General features: G+C 48.3%; 1 pseudogene; it reads left to right on the top strand.

Moving 5' to 3' along the window:
* LOC127916964 (rho-related BTB domain-containing protein 1-like) overlaps nucleotides 1-24,247 on the top strand; it is a 66,095-nt pseudogene that overhangs the window by 10,365 nt on the left and 31,483 nt on the right.

Below are 24,247 nucleotides of genomic sequence, written 5' to 3'. Positions count from 1 at the left end.
ATCCTCACCCCCAGCCTGTCATCCCTCACCCCCGCCTGTCATCCCTCACCCCCGCCTGTCATCCCTCACCCCCCGTCATCCCTCACCCCCCCTGTCATCCTCACCCCCCCGCGCCTGTCATCCTCACCCCCCCGCCTGTCATCCCTCACGCCTGTCATCCCTCACCCCCCTGCCTGTCATCCCTCACCCCCGCCTGTTATCCCTCACCCCCAGCCTGTCATCCCTCACCCCCAGCCTGTCATCCCTCACCCCCAGCCTGTCATCCCTCACCCCCAGCCTGTCATCCCTCAGCCCCCAGCCTGTCATCCTCAGCCCCCGCCTGTCATCCCTCACCCCCAGCCTGTCATCCCTCACCCCCCCCGCCTGTCATCCCTCACCCCCAGCCTGTCATCCCTCACCCCCAGCCTGTCATCCCTCACCCCCAGCCTGTCATCCCTCACCCCCGCCTCTCATCCCTCACCCCCAGCCTGTCATCACTCACCCCCACCTGCATTAAATGTACTGTATTTTAAATGAATCTTGTTTAAAAATCTGTATGTTTTCTAATATGTGTCTCTGTGTGACCCGCTGTAGGTGTTGGAGCGCTCCAGGGATGTGGTGGATGAGGTCAGTGTGTCTCTCAGGCTGTGGGACACCTTTGGCGATCATCATAAAGACAGACGCTTCGCATACGGAAGGTAAGACTGACACCTGGGGCTGGGATGCTGGGGCTGGGATGCTGGGGCTGGGATGCTGGGGCTGGGATGCTGGGGCTGGGATGCTGAGGCTGGGATGCTGAGGCGCTGGGACTGAGGCTGGGACTGAGGCTGGGACTGAGGCTGGGACTGAGGCGTATTTTTCTGGAATGGCTAAGGATGAGTAGGGGTGGATTGGGTAAGGATGGGATGGGATGGGTAAGGATGGGATGGATGGGATGGGTAAGGATGGGATGGATGGGATGGGTAACGATGGGATGGGTAAGGGTGGGATGGGTAACGATAGGTAAGGGTGGGATGGGTAACGATGGGTAAGGGTGGGATGGGTAAGGGTGGGATGGGTAAGGATGGGATGGGATGGGTAAGGATGGGATGGATGGGATGGGTAACGATGGGTAAGGGTGGGATGGGTAACGATGGGTAAGGGTGGGTAAGGATGGGATGGGTAACGATGGGTAAGGGTGGGATGGGTAAGGGTGGGATGGGTAACGATGGGTAAGGGTGGGATGGGTAAGGATGGGATGGGTAAGGGTGGGATGGGTAACGATGGGTAAGGGTGGGATGGGTAAGGGTGGGGTGGGTAAGGATGGGTAAGGGTGGGATGGGTAACGATGGGTAAGGGTGGGATGGGTAACGATGGGTAAGGGTGGGATGGGTAAGGGTGGGATGGGTAACGATAGGTAAGGGTGGGATGGGTAACGATGGGTAAGGGTGGTATGGGTAAGGGTGGTATGGGTAAGGGTGGGGTGGGTAAGGGTGGGATGGGTAAGGATGGGATGGGTAACGATGGGTAAGTGTGGGCTGGGTAAGGATGGGATGGATAAGGATGGGATGGATGGGTAGGTGTGGGTAAGGATGGGATGGATGGGTAGGTGTGGGTAAGGATGGATGGATGGTAGGGATGGATAAGGATGGGATGGATGGGTAGGTGTGGGTAAGGATGGGATGGATGGTAGTGTCTGCTAGGTTAGGTAGTATCTGCTACTCTGCTAGGTTAGGTAGTGTATGCTACTCTGCTTGGTTAGGTAGTGTATGCTACTCTGCTTGGTTAGGTAGTATCTGCTACTCTGCTAGGTTAGGTAGTGTATGCTACTCTGCTTGGTTAGGTAGTATCTGCTACTCTGCTTGGTTAGGTAGTATATACTACCCTGCTAGGTTAGGTAGTATCGGCTACTCTGCTAGGTTAGGTAGTGTATGCTACTCTGCTTGGTTAGGTAGTGTATGCTACTCTGCTTGGTTAGGTAGTATCTGCTACTCTGCTAGGTTAGGTAGTGTATGCTACTCTGCTTGGTTAGGTAGTGTATGCTACTCTGCTAGGTTAGGTAGTGTATGCTACTCTGCTAGGTTAGGTAGTGTATGCTACTCTGCTAGGTTAGGTAGTGTATGCTACTCTGCTAGGTTAGGTAGTTTATGCTACTCTGCTAGGTTAGGTAGTATCTGCTACTCTGCTTGGTTAGGTAGTGTATGCTACTCTGCTAGGTTAGGTAGTATCTGCTACTCTGCTAGGTTAGGTAGTGTATGCTACTCTGCTTGGTTAGGTAGTATCTGCTACTCTGCTTGGTTAGGTAGTATCTGCTACTCTGCTTGGTTAGGTAGTATCTGCTACTCTGCTTGGTTAGGTAGTATATACTACCCTGCTAGGTTAGGTAGTATCGGCTACTCTGCTAGGTTAGGTAGTATCTGCTACTCTGCTTGGTTAGGTAGTATATACTACCCTGCTAGGTTAGGTAGTATCAGCTACTCTGCTAGGTTAGGTAGTGTATGCTACTCTGCTTGGTTAGGTAGTGTATGCTACTCTGCTTGGTTAGGTAGTATCTGCTACTCTGCTAGGTTAGGTAGTGTATGCTACTCTGCTTGGTTAGGTAGTGTATGCTACTCTGCTTGGTTAGGTAGTATCTGCTACTCTGCTAGGTTAGGTAGTGTATGCTACTCTGCTAGGTTAGGTAGTGTATGCTACTCTGCTAGGTTAGGTAGTGTATGCTACTCTGCTAGGTTAGGTAGTGTATGCTACTCTGCTAGGTTAGGTAGTGTATGCTACTCTGCTAGGTTAGGTAGTGTATGCTACTCTGCTAGGTTAGGTAGTGTATGCTACTCTGCTAGGTTAGGTAGTGTATGCTACTCTGCTAGGTTAGGTAGTGTATGCTACTCTGCTAGGTTAGGTAGTGTATGCTACTCTGCTAGGTTAGGTAGTGTATGCTACTCTGCTTGGTTAGGTAGTATCTGCTACTCTGCTAGGTTAGGTAGTGTATGCTACTCTGCTAGGTTAGGTAGTGTATGCTACTCTGCTTGGTTAGGTAGTGTATGCTACTCTGCTAGGTTAGGTAGTGTATGCTACTCTGCTTGGTTAGGTAGTGTATGCTACTCTGCTTGGTTAGGTAGTGTATGCTACTCTGCTTGGTTAGGTAGTGTATGCTACTCTGCTTGGTTAGGTAGTGTATGCTACTCTGCTTGGTTAGGTAGTGTATGCTACTCTGCTAGGTTAGGTAGTGTATGCTACTCTGCTAGGTTAGGTAGTGTATGCTACTCTGCTTGGTTAGGTAGTGTATGCTACTCTGCTTGGTTAGGTAGTGTATGCTACTCTGCTTGGTTAGGTAGTGTATGCTACTCTGCTTGGTTAGGTAGTGTATGCTACTCTGCTTGGTTAGGTAGTGTATGCTACTCTGCTTGGTTAGGTAGTGTATGCTACTCTGCTTGGTTAGGTAGTGTATACTACCCTGCTAGGGTCTGGTTTGGTGTAGTCATTTACAGTGTAGCATAATAGACGTGAGTCCTGATATATTTGGCATGGACTGATGGCTGCATGCATAGTGTAGTGATCCTGTCTAATGAGCCATGTTACAATTCCCACCGAGTGGGTTAAGCCTATTGGCCCAATGTCAGCGACCTGGTTTCCCGGCTCTGGCCCTCTGGACACTAAAATATTCAGCTGGTTTTAGACTTCCTGTAAATTAGTTTTCTCTCAATCTTAGTATCCGACTGTGTTATTCGTAAATGATGCCTCAGACTGTCTTAATGGAACTGGTGCCTCCGATGAGCTTTCATTGATTGGTGGATTGATCGTTGTCAAGCTGCCACCATCATCCTCTAACATCTGTTGATGTCGGCGAGACATGAGGTCGGTCTGTCTGTTTACCTTGAAGGCAGTTTAAACCCACACCCCTCTAATCATTCATTATAACCTCTGTTATAACTGCTGAACACCTGACACATTGATCTGTCTGTCTGTTCATCTAGTAGGCAGTTTAAACCCACACCCCTCTAATCATTCATTATTACCTCTGTTATAACAGGTGTTTGGTGTAGTACTGTAGCTTTTGTCTTGTCAGAGTGGTGTTGTGTTTGGTGTAGTACTGTAGCTGTTGTCTTGTCAGAGACTAGGTTAAATGTAGTTCCTCAGTTAGGTGGTTAACCGATAATTGTACTCCGACGTCCTTGTGTAGGTGGAGGGAGTCTGGAAGGGAATTTAGGAATATTTGGGTTGTCTGAGAATTTATAGCATGGCTTTTGATGATCCTTGGTTGGGGTCTGAGCAGATTATTTGTTGCATATGTAATAAAATGGTGGTCCGATCGTCCACGATTATGAGGAAAAACATTAAGATCCACAACATTTATTCCACGGGACAAAACTAGATCCAGAGTTTGACTGTGGCAGTGAGTAAGTCTTGAGACATGTTGGACAAAACCCACTCGATGATGGCTCCGAAAGCCTTTTGGAGTGGGTCTGTGGACTTTTCCATGTGAATATCAAAGTCACCAAAAACTAGAATATTATCTGCCCTGACAACAAGGTCCGATAGGAATTCAGGGAACTCAGTTAGTGATGCTGCCTACAGACAGAAACTAAAATGGGAGGCTCCCACGCTGAGGTCTGTCCAACGCTGGTCCGACTAAGCTGATTCCACACTCCAAGACTGCTTCCATCACGTGGACTGGGATATGTTTCGTATTGCGTCAGATTACAACATTGACGAATACGCTGATTCGGTGTGCGAGTTCATTAGAACGTGCGTTGAAGATGTCGTTCCCATAGCAATGATTAAAACATTCCCTAACCAGAAACCGTGGATTGATGGCAGCATTAGCGTGAAACTGAAAGCGCGAACCACTGCTTTTAATCAGGGCAAGGTGACTGGTAACATGACCGAATACAAACAGTGTAGCTATTCCCTCCGCAAGGCAATCAAACAAGCTAAGCGTCAGTACAGAGACAAAGTAGAATCTCAATTCAACGGCTCAGACACAAGAGGTATGTGGCAGGGTCTACAGTCAATCACGGACTACAAGAAGAAACCCAGCCCAGTCACGGACCAGGATGTCTTGCTCCCAGGCAGACTAAATAACTTTTTTGCCCGCTTTGAAGCAATACAGTGCCACTGACACGGCCTGCAACGAAAACATGCGGTCTCTCCTTCACTGCAGCCGAGGTGAGTAAAACATTTAAACGTGTTAACCCTCGCAAGGCTGCAGGCCCAGACGGCATCCCCAGCCGCGCCCTCAGAGCATGCGCAGACCAGCTGGCCGGTGTGTTTACGGAAATATTCAATCAATCCCTATACCAGTCTGCTGTTCCCACATGCTTCGAGAGGGCCACCATTGTTCCTGTTCCCAAGAAAGCTAAGGTAACTGAGCTAAACGACTACCGCCCCGTAGCACTCACTTCCGTCATCATGAAGTGCTTTGAGAGACTAGTCAAGGACCATATCACCTCCACCCTACCTGACACCCTAGACCCACTCCAATTTGCTTACCGCCCAAATAGGTCCACAGACGATGCAATCTCAACCACACTGCACACTGCCCTAACCCATCTGGACAAGAGGAATACCTATGTGAGAATGCTGTTCATCGACTACAGCTCGGCATTCAACACCATAGTACTCTCCAAGCTCGTCATCAAGCTCGAGACCCTGGGTCTCGACCCCGCCCTGTGCAACTGGGTACTTGACTTCCTGACGGGCCGCCCCCAGGTGGTGAGGGTAGGCAACAACATCTCCACCCCGCTGATCCTCAACACTGGGGCCCCACAAGGGTGCGTTCTGAGCCCTCTCCTGTACTCCCTGTTCACCCACGACTGCGTGGCCACGCACGCCTCCAACTCAATCATCAAGTTTGCGGTCGACACAACAGTGGTAGGCTTGATTACCAACAACGACGAGACTGCCTACAGGGAGGAGGTGAGGGCCCTCGGAGTGTGGTGTCAGGAAAATAACCTCACACTCAACGTCAACAAAACTAAGGAGATGATTGTGGACTTCAGGAAACAGCAGAGGGAACACCCCTCTATCCACATCGATGTGACAGTAGTGGAGAGGGTAGTAAGTTTTAAGTTCCTCGGCATACACATCACAGACAAACTGAATTGGTCCACTCACACAGACAGCATCGTGAAGAAGGCGCAGCAGCGCCTCTTCAACCTCAGGAGGCTGAAGAAATTCGGCTTGTCACCAAAAGCACTCACAAACTTCTACAGATGCACAATCGAGAGCATCCTGGCGGGCTGTATCACCGCCTGGTACGGCAACTGCCCGCCCACAACCGTAAGGCTCTCCAGAGTGTAGTGAGGTCTGCACAACGCATCACCGGGGCAAACTACCTGCCCTCCAGGACACCGACACCACCCGATGTTACAGGAAGGCCATAAAGATCATCAAGGACAACAACCACCCGAGCCACTGCCTGTTCACCCCGCTATCATCCAGAAGGCGAGGTCAGTACAGGTGCATCAAAGCTGGGACCGAGAGACTGAAAAACAGCTTCTATCTCAAGGCCATCAGACTGTTAAACAGCCAACACTAACATTGAGTGGCTGCTGCCAACACACTGACACTGACTCCAGCCACTTTAATAATGGGAATTGATGGGAAATGATGTAAAATATATCACTAGCCACTTTAAACAATGCTACCTAATATAATGTTTACATACCCTACATTATTCATCTCATATGCATACTTATATACTGTACTCTATATCATCGACTGCATCCTTATGTAATACATGTATCACTAGCCACTTTAACTATGCCACTTTGTTTACATACTCATCTCATATGTATATACTGTACTCAATACCATCTACTGTAGAGCCTATGCTGCTCTGTACCATCACTCATTCATATATCTTTATGTACATATTCTTTATCCCACTTACATTGTAATTTTGGAATTGTTAGTTAGATTACTTGTTGGTTATTACTGCATTGTCGGAACTAGAAGCACAAGCATTTCGCTACACTCGCATTAACATCTGCTAACCATGTGTATGTGACAAATAAAATAAAACAGTAGCTTTCTGTGTGTCTTTCTGGCTCCTGTCTGTTCTCTCCAGGTCAGACGTGGTTGTGCTGTGTTTCTCCATCGCCAACCCCAACTCTCTGCATCACGTCAAGACCATGTGGCACATGGAGATCAAGCACTTTTGTCCCAGGACGCCTGTCATCCTGGTGGGTTGTCAGCTGGACCTGCGTTACGCTGATCTGGAGGCTGTCAACAGGGCCAGGAGGCCACTAGCCAGGTATAGAGAATTAGCATTATGTCACCATGTGACTGTCAACAGGGCCAGGAGGCCACTAGCCAGGTATAGAATCAGCATTATGTCACCATGTAGCTGTCAACAGGGCCAGGAGGCCACTAGCCAGGTATAGAATCAGCATTATGTCACCATGTGACTGTCAACAGGGCCAGGAGGCCACTAGCCAGGTATAGAATCAGCATTATGTCACCATGTAGCTGTCAACAGGGCCAGGAGGCCACTAGCCAGGTATAGAATCAGCATTATGTCACCATGTAGCTGTCAACAGGGCCAGGAGGCCACTAGCCAGGTATAGAATCAGCATTATGTCACCATGTGACTGTCAACAGGGCCAGGAGGCCACTAGCCAGGTATAGAATCAGCATTATGTCACCATGTAGCTGTCAACAGGGCCAGGAGGCCACTAGCCAGGTATAGAATCAGCATTATGTCACCATGTAGCTGTCAACAGGGCCAGGAGGCCACTAGCCAGGTATAGAATCAGCATTATGTCACCATGTGACTGTCAACAGGGCCAGGAGGCCACTAGCCAGGTATAGAATCAGCATTATGTCACCATGTGACTGTCAACAGGGCCAGGAGGCCACTAGCCAGGTATAGAATCAGCATTACGTCACCATGTAGCTGTCAACAGGGCCAGGAGGCCACTAGCCAGGTATAGAATCAGCATTATGTCACCATGTAGCTGTCAACAGGGCCAGGAGGCCACTAGCCAGGTATAGAATCAGCATTATGTCACCATGTGACTGTCAACAGGGCCAGGAGGCCACTAGCCAGGTATAGAATCAGCATTATGTCACCATGTAGTTGTCAACAGGGCCAGGAGGCCACTAGCCAGGTATAGAATCAGCATTATGTCACCATGTGACTGTCAACAGGGCCAGGAGGCCACTAGCCAGGTATAGAATCAGCATTATGTCACCATGTGGCTGTCAACAGGGCCAGGAGGCCACTAGCCAGGTATAGAATCAGCATTATGTCACCATGTGACTGTCAACAGGGCCAGGAGGCCACTAGCCAGGTATAGAATCAGCATTATGTCACCATGTGACTGTCAACAGGGCCAGGAGGCCACTAGCCAGGTATAGAATCAGCATTATGTCACCATGTGGCTGTCAACAGGGCCAGGAGGCCACTAGCCAGGTATAGAATCAGCATTATGTCACCATGTGACTGTCAACAGGGCCAGGAGGCCACTAGCCAGGTATAGAATCAGCATTATGTCACCATGTGGCTGTCAACAGGGCAAGTAGGCCACTAGCCAGGTATAGAATCAGCATTATGTCACCATGTAGCTGTCAACAGGGCCAGGAGGCCACTAGCCAGGTATAGAATCAGCATTATGTCACCATGTGACTGTCAACAGGGCCAGGAGGCCACTAGCCAGGTATAGAATCAGCATTATGTCACCATGTAGCTGTCAACAGGGCCAGGAGGCCACTAGCCAGGTATAGAATCAGCATTATGTCACCATGTAGCTGTCAACAGGGCCAGGAGGCCACTAGCCAGGTATAGAATCAGCATTATGTCACCATGTAGCTGTCAACAGGGCCAGGAGGCCACTAGCCAGGTATAGAATCAGCATTATGTCACCATGTAGCTGTCAACAGGGCCAGGAGGCCACTAGCCAGGTATAGAATCAGCATTATGTCACCATGTAGCTGTCAACAGGGCCAGGAGGCCACTAGCCAGGTATAGAATCAGCATTATGTCACCATGTGGCTGTCAACAGGGCCAGGAGGCCACTAGCCAGGTATAGAATCAGCATTATGTCACCATGTGGCTGTCAACAGGGCCAGGAGGCCACTAGCCAGGTATAGAATCAGCATTATGTCACCATGTGGCTGTCAACAGGGCCAGGAGGCCACTAGCCAGGTATAGAATCAGCATTATGTCACCATGTAGCTGTCAACAGGGCCAGGAGGCCACTAGCCAGGTATAGAATCAGCATTATGTCACCATGTGACTGTCAACAGGGCCAGGAGGACACTAGCCAGGTATAGAATCAGCATTATGTCACCATGTGACTGTCAACAGGGCCAGGAGGCCACTAGCCAGGTATAGAATCAGCATTATGTCACCATGTGGCTGTCAACAGGGCCAGGAGGCCACTAGCCAGGTATAGAATCAGCATTATGTCACCATGTGGCTGTCAACAGGGCCAGGAGGCCACTAGCCAATCAGCATTACGTCATCATGTAGCTGGTTTTGGTTGACGAAATCTATACGTTTTAGTGTTAGTTGAAACTCTGTGCAGTAACTACTGACATTTTATTAAATTAAGCAAACTGGTTTACATACATTTAATAAATAATGACTTTGTATTCTTCCGTATTGAGAATAGCTCTTATTTCCTCCCCACCAGGCCGATAAAGCCCGGAGACATCCTTCCTCCAGAGAGTGGCCGGGAGGTGGCCAAGGAGCTGGGCATCTCCTACTATGAGACCAGTGTGTTCGACCAGTTTGGCATCAAGGACATCTTCGACAATGCCATTCGAGCCGCGCCATCTCCCGCCGACACCTGCAGTTCTGAAGTCCCACCTCCGGAAGGTCCAGAAGCCCCTCCTCCAGGCGCCCTTCCTGCCGCCCAAAGCACCGCCCCTCTCATCAAGATTCCAGAGTGTGTCATCAACAACGGGGAGGGTCCTGGCCTCCTATTGGACAGCCCTCTTTGTGCTGACGTCATGTTCATCCTCCAGGACCACATCCACATCTTCGCCCACAAGATCTACCTCTCTACCTCCTCCTCTAAGTTTTATGACCTGTTCCAGGTAGTGTCTCTTTCCTCCTGGTTCCTCTCTAGTTTCCTCTCTAGTTTCCTCTCTAGTTTCCTCCTCTCTAGGTTCCTCTCTAGGTTCCTCTCTAGGTTCCTCTCTCTCGGTTCCTCTCTAGGTTCCTCTCCCTCTCTAGTTTCCCTCTCTAGTTTCCTTCCTCTCTAGGTTCCTCTCTAGGTTCTTCTCTAGTTTCCTCTCTAGGTTCCTCTCTAGGTTCCTCTCTAGGTTCCTCTCTAGGTTCCTCTCTAGGTTCCTCTCTAGGTTCCTCTCTCTGTTCCTCTCTCGGTTCCTCTCTAGTTCCTCTCTCGGTGTCCTTCCTTCTAGGTTTTTATTCCTAGCCGCTGTGCTACTGCCTCAGTATTGCTTGCTCTCTGTGGTTTCCGGTTGGGTTTCTGTAGAGCACTTTGCCATAAAAAAACCCGTTATAAATGTGATTGTTTCCAGATGGACTTCAGTGACGAGTCCCAGTGCCTGGTGGTGACGGAACGGCATGCCCGGGACTCTCTCCTCAGGACCCTTAGTCTGGACACAGAGGAGGACGTGGCTGTGCTCCCCAACCTCTCTCCCTGCTCCCTCCGGGCCTCAAAGAGTGACGGCACCCTGAAGATGATGAGCTTCTCTGGTAAGCACCGGCGCACCAAGCTGTCCTTGGCCTCCTGGAGCAAGGCCTTCTACAGCATCCACAAGGAGAGTGTGACCAACCCTGTGACGGGCTCCCCGGCTCACATGACGGTGGTGAAGATGGACTACTCCATCCAGCTGGGTCCGTTCAGTGCCGTGTTGAGGTTCCTCTACACTGGGGAGCTGGATGAAGAGGAGCGGGATCTGATGAAGATCGCCCAGATCGCAGAGGTCCTGGAGGTGTTTGACCTGAGGATGATGGTGGAAAACATCATGAACCATGAAGGCTTCATGAACCAGGAAATCACCAAGGCCTTCCACGTCAGGAAATCCAACCGCATCAAGGAGTGTCTCAACAAGAACACCTTCACAGGTAAACCATGCTGCATCGTAGATCAAAGTGTTTTCTGTTGCTTTTGACTAGGAAGTTATCATGTGTTTGGAACTGTGGATGGGGGTGATGTGTTCTGTTTAATGTGTTTCTCTGGGGCACACATCACCTTCAGGTTGTTGTTATAATGTCTCTGTGTCTCAGACGTCACCTTCAGGTTGTTGTTATAATGTCTCTCTGTCTCAGACGTCACCTTCAGGTTGTTGTTATAATGTCTCTCTGTCTCAGACGTCACCTTCAGGTTGTTGTTATAATGTCTCTGTCTCAGACGTCACCTTCAGGTTGGAGGATGGAACCATCAATGCTCACAGACCTCTGCTCATCTCCTCCTGTGATTGGATGGCTGCTGTGTTCGGAGGATCCTTCATGGAGAGTGCTAACAACGAGGTGAGTCTACAACACAGAGTAATATCTAGTGTTGGGGTTAGGGTGCTTGTTCGGAGGATCCTTCATGGATAGTTAACTTGTCTACAGCACAGTCTGGGTTAGGGTTAACTTCGTCCCAAATGGCACCCTATTCCCTATGTAGTGAAGTACTTTTGAGCAGGGTATTTTAATTACAAGCAAACAGGAAGTACCAGTGAGGAGTTTAACACATCAGCCACTGGCTTCATTAAGTACATTGACGAAGTCATCACTCCACATACAATACCCTATAATGACAAAGAAAAAATACATATTTAATTTTATTGCACTTTATACAAAATTAAATATAGAAATACCTTATTTACATAAGTATTCAGACCCTTTGCTATGAAACTTGAAATTGAGCTCAGGTGCATCCTGTTTCCATTGATCATCCTTGATGTTTCTTCAACTTGATTGGAGTCCACCTGTGGTGAATTCAATTGATTGGATATGATTTGGAAAGGCACACACTTGACCAAGATCCATAGGGATTACCAGGATCCATAGGGGATATGGGATGTTGACCAGGATCCATAGGGGATATGGGATGTTGACCAGGATCCATAGGGGATATGGGATGTTGACCAGGATCCATAGGGGATATGGGATGTTGACCAGGATCCATAGGGAATATGGGATGTTGACCAGGATCCATAGGGAATATGGGATGTTGACCAGGATCCATGGGGAATATGGGATGTTGACCAGGATCCATAGGGAATATAGGGAATGGGATGTTGTCTCCAGTTGACCAGGATCAATAGGGAATATGGGATGTTGTCTCCAGTTGACCAGGATCCATAGGGAATATGGGATGTTGACCAGATCCATAGGGAATATAGGGAATGGGATGTTGTCTACAGTTGACCAGGATCCATAGGGAATATGGGATGTTGTCTCCAGTTGACCAGGATCCATAGGGAATATGGGATGTTGTCTCCAGTTGACCAGGATCCATAGGGGATATGGGATGTTGACCAGGATCCATAGGGGATATGGGATGTTGACCAGGATCCATAGGGGATATGGGATGTTGACCAGGATCCATAGGGGATATGGGATGTTGACCAGGATCCATAGGGAATATGGGATGTTGACCAGGATCCATAGGGAATATGGGATGTTGACCAGGATCCATAGGGAATATGGGATGTTGACCAGGATCCATAGGGGATGTTGTCTCCAGTTGACCAGGATACATAGGGAATATGGGATGTTGACCAGGATCCATAGGGGATATGGAATGTTGACCAGGATCCATAGGGGATGTTGTCTCCAGTTGACCAGGATCCATAGGGAATATGGGATGTTGACCAGGATCCATAGGGGATATGGAATGTTGACCAGGATCCATAGGGGATGTTGTCTCCAGTTGACCAGGATCCATAGGGAATATGGGATGTTGACCAGGATCCATAGGGAATATGGGATGTTGACCAGGATCCATAGGGGATATGGGATGTTGACCAGGATCCATAGGGGATATGGGATGTTGTCTCCAGTTGACCAGGATCCATAGGAATATATGATGTTGTCTCCAGTTGACCAGGATCCATAGGGAATATGGGATATTGACCAGGATCCATAGGGAATATGGGATGTTGACCAGATCCATAGGGAATATGGGATGTTGACCAGGATCAATAGGGGATATGGGATGTTGACCAGGATCCATAGGGGATATGGGATGTTGACCAGGATCAATAGGGATATGGGATGTTGACCAGGATCCATAGGGGATATGGGATGTTGACCAGGATCCGTAGGGAATATGGGATGTTGACCAGGATCCATATGGGATGTTGACCAGGATCCATAGGGAATATGGAATGTTGACCAGGATCCATAGGGAATGTTGACCAGGATCCATAGGGAATGTTGACCAGGATCCATAGGGAATGTTGACCAGGATCCATAGGGATATGGATGTTGACCAGGATCCATAGGGATGTTGTCTCCAGTTGACCAGGATCCATAGGGAATATGGGATGTTGACCAGGATCCATAGGGGATATGGGATGTTGACCAGGATCCATAGGGAATATGGGATGTTGACCAGGATCCATAGGGAATATGGGATGTTGACCAGGATCCATAGGGAATATGGGATGTTGACCAGGATCCATAGGGAATATGGGATTTTGACCAGGATCCATAGGGAATATGGGATTTTGACCAGGATCCATATGGGATGTTGACCAGGATCCATATGGGATGTTGACCAGGATCCATATGGGATGTTGACCAGGATCCATATGGGATGTTGACCAGATCCATATGGGATGTTGACCAGGATCCATATGGGATATGGGATGTTGACCAGATCCATAGGGGATATGGGATGTTGACCAGGATCCATAGGGGATATGGGATGTTGTCTCCAGTTGACCAGGATCCATAGGGAATATGGGATGTTGACCAGGATCCATAGGGGATATGGGATGTTGTCTCCAGTTGACCAGGATCCATAGGGAATATGGGATGTTGACCAGGATCCATAGGGATATGGGATGTTGACCAGGATCCATAGGGATATGGGATGTTGACCAGGATCCATAGGGGATATGGGATGTTGACCAGGATCCATAGGGGATATGGGATGTTGTCTCCAGTTGACCAGGATCCATAGGGATATGGGATGTTGACCAGGATCCATAGGGATATGGGATGTTGACCAGGATCCATAGGGAATATGGGATGTTGACCAGGATCCATAGGGAATATGGGATGTTGACCAGGATCCATAGGGATATGGAATGTTGACCAGGATCCATAGGGATGTTGTCTCCAGTTGACCAGGATACATAGGGAATATGGGATTTTGACCAGGATACATAGGGATATGGGATGTTGACCAGGATCCATAGGGGATATGGGATGTTGTCTCCAGTTGACCAGGATCCATAGGGAATATGGGATGTTGACCAGGATCCATAGGGGATATGGGATGTTGTCTCCAGTTAACCAGGATCCATAGGGAATATGGGATGTTGACCAGGATCCATATGGGATGTTGTCTCCAGTTGACCAGGATCCATAGGGAATATGGGATGTTGTCTCCAGTTGACCAGGATCCATAGGGAATATGGGATGTTGACCAGGATCCATAGGGAATATGGGATGTTGACCAGATCCATAGGGAATATGGGATGTTGACCAGGATCCATAGGGGATATGGGATGTTGACCAGGATCCATAGGGATATGGGATGTTGACCAGGATCCATAGGGATATGGGATTTGACCAGGATCCATAGGGAATATGGGCTGTTGACCAGATCCATAGGGAATATGGGCTGTTGACCAGGATCCATAGGGAATATGGGATGTTGACCAGGATCCATAGGGAATATGGGATGTTGACCAGGATCCATAGGGAATATGGGATGTTGACCAGATCCATATATGGGATGTTGACCAGATCCATATGGGATGTTGACCAGGATCCATATGGGATGTTGACCAGATCCATATGGGATGTTGACCAGATCCATAGGGATATGGGATGTTGACCAGGATCCATAGGGATATATGATGTTGTCTCCAGTTGACCAGGATCCATAGGGAATATGGGATATTGACCAGGATCCATAGGGAATATGGGATGTTGACCAGATCCATAGGGAATATGGGATGCTGACCAGGATCCATAGGGATATGGGATGTTGACCAGGATCCATAGGGGATATGGGATGTTGACCAGGATCCATAGGGATATGGGATGTTGACCAGGATCCATAGGGGATATGGGATGTTGACCAGGATCCATAGGGGATATGGGATGTTGACCAGGATCCACAGGGGATATGGGATGCTGACCAGATCCATAGGGGATATGGGATGTTGACCAGGATCCATATGGGATGTTGACCTGGATCCATATGGGATGTTGACCAGGATCCATATGGGATATGGTTGACCAGGATCCATATGGGATGTTGACCAGGATCCATATGGGATGTTGACCAGATCCATATGGGATGTTGACCAGGATCCATATGGGATGTTGACCAGGATCCATATGGGATGTTGACCAGGATCCATATGGGATGTTGACCAGGATCCATATGGGATGTTGACCAGGATCCATATGGGATGTTGACCAGGATCCATAGGGAATATGCGATGTTTACCAGGATCCATAGGGAATATGGAATGTTGACCAGATCCATAGGAATGCTGACCAGGATCGATAGGGAATGTGTGACCAGGATCCATAGGGGATATGGGATGTTGACCAGGATCCATAGGGATATGGGATGTTGACCAGATCCATAGGGGATGTTGTCTCCAGTTGACCAGGATCCATAGGGGATATGGGATGTTGACCAGGATCCATAGGGAATATGGGATGTTGACCAGGATCCATAGGGAATATGGGATGTTGACCAGGATCCATAGGAATATGGGATTTTGACCAGGATCCATAGGGAATATGGGATGTTGACCAGGATCCATATGGGATGTTGACCAGGATCCATATGGGATGTTGACCAGGATCCATATGGGATGTTGACCAGATCCATATGGGATGTTGACCAGGATCCATATGGGATGTTGACCAGGATCCATATGGGACATGGGATGTTGACCAGATCCATAGGGAATATGGGATGTTGACCAGGATCCATAGGGGATATGGGATGTTGTCTCAGTTGACCAGGATCCATAGGGAATATGGGATGTTGACCAGGATCCATAGGGGATATGGGATGTTGACCAGGATCCATAGGGGATATGGGATGTTGTCTCCAGTTGACCAGGATCCATAGGGAATATGGGATGTTGACCAGGATCCATAGGGATATGGGATGTTGACCAGGATCCATAGGGATATGGGATGTTGACCAGGATCCATAGGGAATATGGAATGTTGACCAGATCCATAGGGGATATGGGATGTTGTCTCCAGTTGACCAGGATCCATAGGGGATATGGGATGTTGACCAGATCCATAGGGGATATGGGATGTTGACCAGGATCCATAGGGGGATGTTGACCAGATCCATAGGGAATATGGGATGTTGACCAGATCCATAGGGGATATGGAATGTTGACCAGATCCATAGGGATGTTGTCTCCAGTTGACCAGGATACATAGGGAATATGGGATTTTGACCAGGATACATAGGGGATATGGGATGTTGACCAGGATCCATAGGGGATATGGGATGTTGTCTCCAGTTGACCAGGATCCATAGGGAATATGGGATGTTGACCAGATCCATAGGGATATGGGATGTTGTCTCCAGTTAACCAGGATCCATAGGGAATATGGGATGTTGACCAGGATCCATAGGGGACATGGGATGTTGACCAGGATCCATAGGGATATGGGATTTTGACCAGGATCCATAGGGAATATGGGATGTTGACCAGATCCATAGGGAATATGGGATGTTGACCAGGATCCATAGGGAATATGGGATGTTGACCAGGATCCATAGGGAATATGGGATGTTGACCAGGATCCATAGGAATATGGGATGTTGACCAGGATCCATATGGGATGTTGACCAGGATCCATATGGGATGTTGACCAGGATCCATATGGGATGTTGACCAGATCCATATGGGATGTTGACCAGATCCATAGGGGATATGGGATGTTGACCAGGATCCATAGGGATATATGATGTTGTCTCCAGTTGACCAGGATCCATAGGGAATATGGGATATTGACCAGGATCCATAGGGAATATGGATGTTGACCAGGATCCATAGGGAATATGGGATGTTGACCAGGATCCATAGGGATATGGGATGTTGACCAGGATCCATAGGGGATATGGATGTTGACCAGGATCCATAGGGATATGGGATGTTGACCAGGATCCATAGGGGATATGGGATGTTGACCAGGATCCATAGGGGATATGGGATGTTGACCAGATCCACAGGGATATGGGATGTTGACCAGGATCCATAGGGATATGGGATGTTGACCAGGATCCATATGGGATGTTGACCTGGATCCATATGGGATGTTGACCAGGATCCATATGGGATGTTGACCAGGATCCATATGGGATGTTGACCAGGATCCATATGGGATGTTGACCAGGATCCATATGGGATGTTGACCAGGATCCATATGGGATGTTGACCAGGATCCATATGGGATGTTGACCAGGATCCATAGGGATGTTGACCAGATCCATATGGGATGTTGACCAGGATCCATAGGGAATATGGGATGTTTACCAGGATCCATAGGGAATATGGAATGTTGACCAGATCCATAGGGAATGGACCAGGATCCATAGGGAATGTTGACCAGGATCCATAGGGGATATGGGATGTTGACCAGATCCATAGGGGATATGGGATGTTGACCAGGATCCATAGGGGATGTTGTCTCCAGTTGACCAGGATCCATAGGGGATATGGGATGTTGACCAGGATCCATAGGGAATATGGGATGTTGACCAGATCCATAGGGAATATGGGATGTTGACCAGATCCATAGGGAATATGGGATTTTGACCAGGATCCATAGGGAATATGGGATGTTGACCAGGATCCATATGGGATGTTGACCAGATCCATATGGGATGTTGACCAGGATCCATATGGGATGTTGACCAGGATCCATATGGGATGTTGACCAGGATCCATATATAGGATGTTGACCAGGATCCATAGGGACATGGGATGTTGACCAGATCCATAGGGAATATGGGATGTTGACCAGGATCCATAGGGGATATGGGATGTTGTCTCCAGTTGACCAGGATCCATAGGGAATATGGGATGTTGACCAGATCCATAGGGGATATGGGATGTTGACCAGGATCCATAGGGGATATGGGATGTTGTCTCCAGTTGACCAGGATCCATAGGGAATATGGGATGTTGACCAGGATCCATAGGGGATATGGGATGTTGACCAGGATCCATAGGGGATATGGGATGTTGACCAGATCCATAGGGATATGGAATGTTGACCAGATCCATAGGGGATATGGGATGTTGTCTCCAGTTGACCAGGATCCATAGGGATATGGGATGTTGACCAGATCCATAGGGGATATGGGATGTTGACCAGATCCATAGGAATATGGGATGTTGACCAGGATCCATAGGGAATATGGGATGTTGACCAGATCCATAGGGGATATGGAATGTTGACCAGGATCCATAGGGATGTTGTCTCCAGTTGACCAGGATCCATAGGGAATATGGGATTTTGACCAGATCCATAGGGGATATGGGATGTTGACCAGGATCCATAGGGGATATGGGATGTTGTCTCCAGTTGACCAGGATCCATAGGGAATATGGGATGTTGACCAGGATCCATAGGGGATATGGGATGTTGTCTCCAGTTACCAGGATCCATAGGGAATATGGGATGTTGACCAGGATCCATAGGGGACATGGGATGTTGACCAGGATCCATAGGGGATATGGGCTGTTGACCAGGATCCATAGGGAATATGGGATGTTGACCAGGATCCATAGGGAATATGGGATGTTGACCAGGATCCATAGGGAATATGGGATGTTGACCAGGATCCATAGGGAATATGGGATGTTGACCGGATCCATAGGGAATATGGGATGTTGACCAGGATCCATATGAGATGTTGACCAGGATCCATATGGGATGTTGACCAGGATCCATATGGGATGTTGACCAGGATCCATATGGGATGTTGACCAGGATCCATAGGGGATATGGGATGTTGACCAGGATCCATAGGGGATATATGATGTTGTCTCCAGTTGACCAGGATCCATAGGGAATATGGGATATTGACCAGGATCCATAGGGAATATGGGATGTTGACCAGGATCCATAGGGAATATGGGATGTTGACCAGGATCAATAGGGATATGGGATGTTGACCAGATCCATAGGGGATATGGGATGTTGACCAGGATCCATAGGGGATATGGGATGTTGACCAGGATCCATAGGGGATATGGGATGTTGACCAGGATCCATAGGGGATATGGGATGTTGACCAGATCCATAGGGATATGGGATGTTGACCAGATCCATAGGGATATGGGATGTTGACCAGATCCATAGGGGATATGGGATGTTGACCAGGATCCATAGGGGATATGGGATGTTGACCAGGATCCATATGGGATGTTGACCAGATCCATAGGGATATGGGATGTTGACCAGGATCCATAGGGGATATGGGATGTTGACCAGGATCCATAGGGGATATGGGATGTTGACCAGGATCCATAGGGATATGGGATGTTGACCAGGATCCATATGGGATGTTGACCAGGATCCATATGGGATGTTGACCAGATCCATATGGGATGTTGACCAGGATCCATATGGGATGTTGACCAGGATCCATAGGAATATGGATGTTGACCAGGATCCATAGGGAATATGGAATGTTGACCAGGATCCATAGGGAATGTTGACCAGATCCATAGGGAATGTTGACCAGGATCCATAGGGGATATGGGATGTTGACCAGGATCCATAGGGGATATGGGATGTTGACCAGGATCCATAGGGGATGTTGTCTCCAGTTGACCAGGATCCATAGGGGATATGGGATGTTGACCAGGATCCATAGGGAATATGGGATGTTGACCAGATCCATAGGGAATATGGGATGTTGACCAGGATCCATAGGGAATATGGGATGTTGACCAGGATCCATAGGGAATATGGGATGTTGACCAGGATCCATAGGGATATGGGATTGACCAGGATCCATAGGGATGGGATGTTGACCAGGATCCATATGGGATGTTGACCAGGATCCATATGGGATGTTGACCAGGATCCATATGGGATGTTGACCAGGATCCATATGGGATGGGATGTGACCAGATCCATAGGGAATATGGGATGTTGACCAGGATCCATAGGGGATATGGGATGTTGTCTCCAGTTGACCAGGATCCATAGGGAATATGGGATGTTGACCAGATCCATAGGGATATGGGATGTTGACCAGATCCATAGGGATATGGGATGTGTCTCCAGTTGACCAGGATCCATAGGGAATATGGGATGTTGACCAGGATCCATAGGGGATATGGGATGTTGACCAGATCCATAGGGGATATGGGATGTTGACCAGATCCATAGGGGATATGGAATGTTGACCAGATCCATAGGGATATGGGATGTTGTCTCCAGTTGACCAGGATCCATAGGGGATATGGGATGTTGACCAGATCCATAGGGATATGGGATGTTGACCAGGATCCATAGGGAATATGGGATGTTGACCAGGATCCATAGGGAATATGGGATGTTGACCAGGATCCATAGGGATATGGAATGGACCAGATCCATAGGGATGTTGTCTCCAGTTGACCAGGATCCATAGGGAATATGGGATTTTGACCAGGATCCATAGGGGATATGGGATGTTGACCAGGATCCATAGGGGATATGGGATGTTGTCTCCAGTTGACCAGATCCATAGGGAATATGGGATGTTGACCAGATCCATAGGGGATATGGGATGTTGTCTCCAGTTAACCAGGATCCATAGGGAATATGGGATGCTGACCAGGTTCCATATGGGATGTTGTCTCCAGTTGACCAGGATCCATAGGGAATATGGGATGTTGTCTCCAGTTGACCAGGATCCATAGGGAATATGGGATGTTGACCAGGATCCATAGGGAATATGGGATGTTGACCAGATCCATAGGGAATATGGGATGTTGACCAGATCCATAGGGATATGGGATGTTGACCAGGATCCATAGGGATATGGGATGTTGACCAGGATCCATAGGGGATATGGGATTTTGACCAGATCCATAGGGAATATGGGATGTTGACCAGGATCCATAGGGAATATGGGATGTTGACCAGGATCCATAGGGAATATGGGATGTTGACCAGGATCCATAGGGAATATGGGATGTTGACCAGGATCCATAGGGAATATGGGATGTTGACCAGGATCCATATGGGATGTTGACCAGATCCATATGGGATGTTGACCAGGATCCATATGGGATGTTGACCAGGATCCATATGGGATGTTGACCAGATCCATAGGGATATGGGATGTGACCAGATCCATAGGGAATATGATGGTCTGTTGACCAGGATCCATAGGGAATATGGGATATTGACCAGATCCATAGGGAATATGGGATGTTGACCAGGATCCATAGGGAATATGGGATGTTGACCAGATCCATAGGGATATGGGATGTTGACCAGGATCCATAGGGATATATGGATGTTGACCAGGATCCATAGGGATATGGGATGTTGACCAGGATCCATAGGGATATGGGATGTTGACCAGGATCCATAGGGGATATGGGATGTTGACCAGGATCCATAGGGGATATGGGATGTTGACCAGATCCATAGGGGATATGGGATGTTGACCAGATCCATAGGGGATGTTGACCAGGATCCATATGGGATGTTGACCTGATCCATATGGGATGTTGACCAGGATCCATATGGGATGTTGACCAGATCCATATGGGATGATCCATATGGGATGTTGACCAGGATCCATAGGGATGTTATGGGATCCATATGGGATGTTGACCAGATCCATATGGGATGTTGACCAGGATCCATATGGGATGTTGACCAGGATCCATATGGGATATGGGATGACCAGGATCCATAGGGAATATGGGATGTTGACCAGGATCCATAGGGAATATGGGATGTTGACCAGGATCCATAGGGGATATGGGATGTTGACCAGGATCCATAGGGGATATGGGATGTTGACCAGATCCATAGGGAATATGGGATGTTGACCAGGATCCATAGGGAATATGGGATGTTGACCAGGATCCATAGGGAATATGGGATGACCAGGATCCATAGGGGATATGGGATGTTGACCATGGGATGTTGACCAGGATCCATATGGGATGTTGACCAGATCCATATGGGATGCTGACCAGGATCCATATGGGGATGTTGACCAGGATCCATATGGGATGTTGACCAGGATCCATATGGGATGTTGACCAGATCCATAGGGAATATGGGATGTTGACCAGGATCCATAGGGAATATGGGATGTTGACCAGATCCATAGGGAATATGGGATGTTGACCAGGATCCATAGGGGATATGGGATGTGTCTCCAGTTGACCAGGATCCATAGGGAATATGGGATGTTGACCAGGATCCATAGGGATATGGGATGTTGACCAGATCCATAGGGGATATGGGATGTGTCTCCAGTTGACCAGGATCCATAGGGAATATGGGATGTTGACCAGATCCATAGGGGATATGGGATGTTGACCAGGATCCATAGGGGATATGGGATGTTGACCAGGATCCATAGGGGATATGGGATGTTGACCAGGATCCATAGGGGATATGGGATGTTGTCCAGTTCCATAGGGGATATGGGATGTTGACCAGGATCCATAGGGGATATGGGATGTTGACCAGGATCCATAGGGAATATGGGATGTTGACCAGATCCATAGGGAATATGGGATGTTGACCAGGATCCATAGGGGATATGGAATGTTGACCAGATCCATAGGGATGTTGTCTCCAGTTGACCAGGATACATAGGGAATATGGGATTTTGACCAGGATCCATAGGGATATGGGATGTTGACCAGATCCATAGGGGATATGGGATGTTGTCTCCAGTTGACCAGGATCCATAGGGAATATGGGATGTTGACCAGATCCATAGGGGATATGGGATGTTGTCTCCAGTTAACCAGGATCCATAGGGAATATGGGATGTTGACCAGGTTCCATATGGGATGTTGTCTCCAGTTGACCAGATCCATAGGGAATATGGGATGTTGTCTCCAGTTGACCAGGATCCATAGGGAATATGGGATGTTGACCAGATCCATAGGGAATATGGGATGTTGACCAGGATCCATAGGGAATATGGGATGTTGACCAGATCCATAGGGAATATGGGATGTTGACCAGATCCATAGGGAATATGGGATGTTGACCAGGATCCATAGGGAATATGGGATGTTGACCAGGATCCATAGGGGATATGGGATGTTGACCAGATCCATAGGGATATGGGATGTTGACCAGATCCATAGGGATATTGACCAGGATCCATAGGGAATATGGGCTGTTGACCAGGATCCATAGGGAATATGGGATGTTGACCAGATCCATAGGGAATATGGGATGTTGACCAGGATCCATAGGGAATATGGGATGTTGACCAGGATCCATAGGGAATATGGGATGTTGACCAGGATCCATATGGGATGTTGACCAGATCCATATGGGATGTTGACCAGGATCCATATGGGATGTTGACCAGATCCATATGGGATGTTGACCAGGATCCATATGGGATGTTGACCAGATCCATAGGGATATGGGATGTTGACCAGATCCATAGGGGATATGGGATGTTGACCAGATCCATAGGGATGTTGTCTCCAGTTGACCAGGATCCATAGGGAATATGGGATTTTGACCAGGATCCATAGGGGATATGGGATGTTGACCAGGATCCATAGGGATATGGGATGTTGACCAGGATCCATAGGGAATATGGGATGTTGACCAGATCCATAGGGATATGGGATGTTGACCAGGATCCATAGGGAATATGGGATGTTGACCAGATCCATAGGGAATATGGGATGTTGACCAGGATCCATAGGGGATATGGGATGTTGACCAGGATCCATAGGGGACATGGGATCCAGGATCCATAGGGGATATGGGATTTGACCAGGATCCATAGGGAATATGGGAACCAGATCCATATGGGATGTTGACCAGGATCCATAGGGAATATGGGATGTTGACCAGGATCCATAGGGATGGAATATATGGGATGTTGACCAGATCCATATGGGATGTTGACCAGGATCCATATGGGATGTT

Source organism: Oncorhynchus keta, unplaced genomic scaffold, assembly GCF_023373465.1.
Source record: "Oncorhynchus keta strain PuntledgeMale-10-30-2019 unplaced genomic scaffold, Oket_V2 Un_contig_10362_pilon_pilon, whole genome shotgun sequence".
NCBI lineage: Eukaryota > Metazoa > Chordata > Actinopteri > Salmoniformes > Salmonidae > Oncorhynchus > Oncorhynchus keta.
Note: the sequence above shows the minus strand (reverse complement) of the source record. Positions and strands in the feature narration are given on the sequence as shown.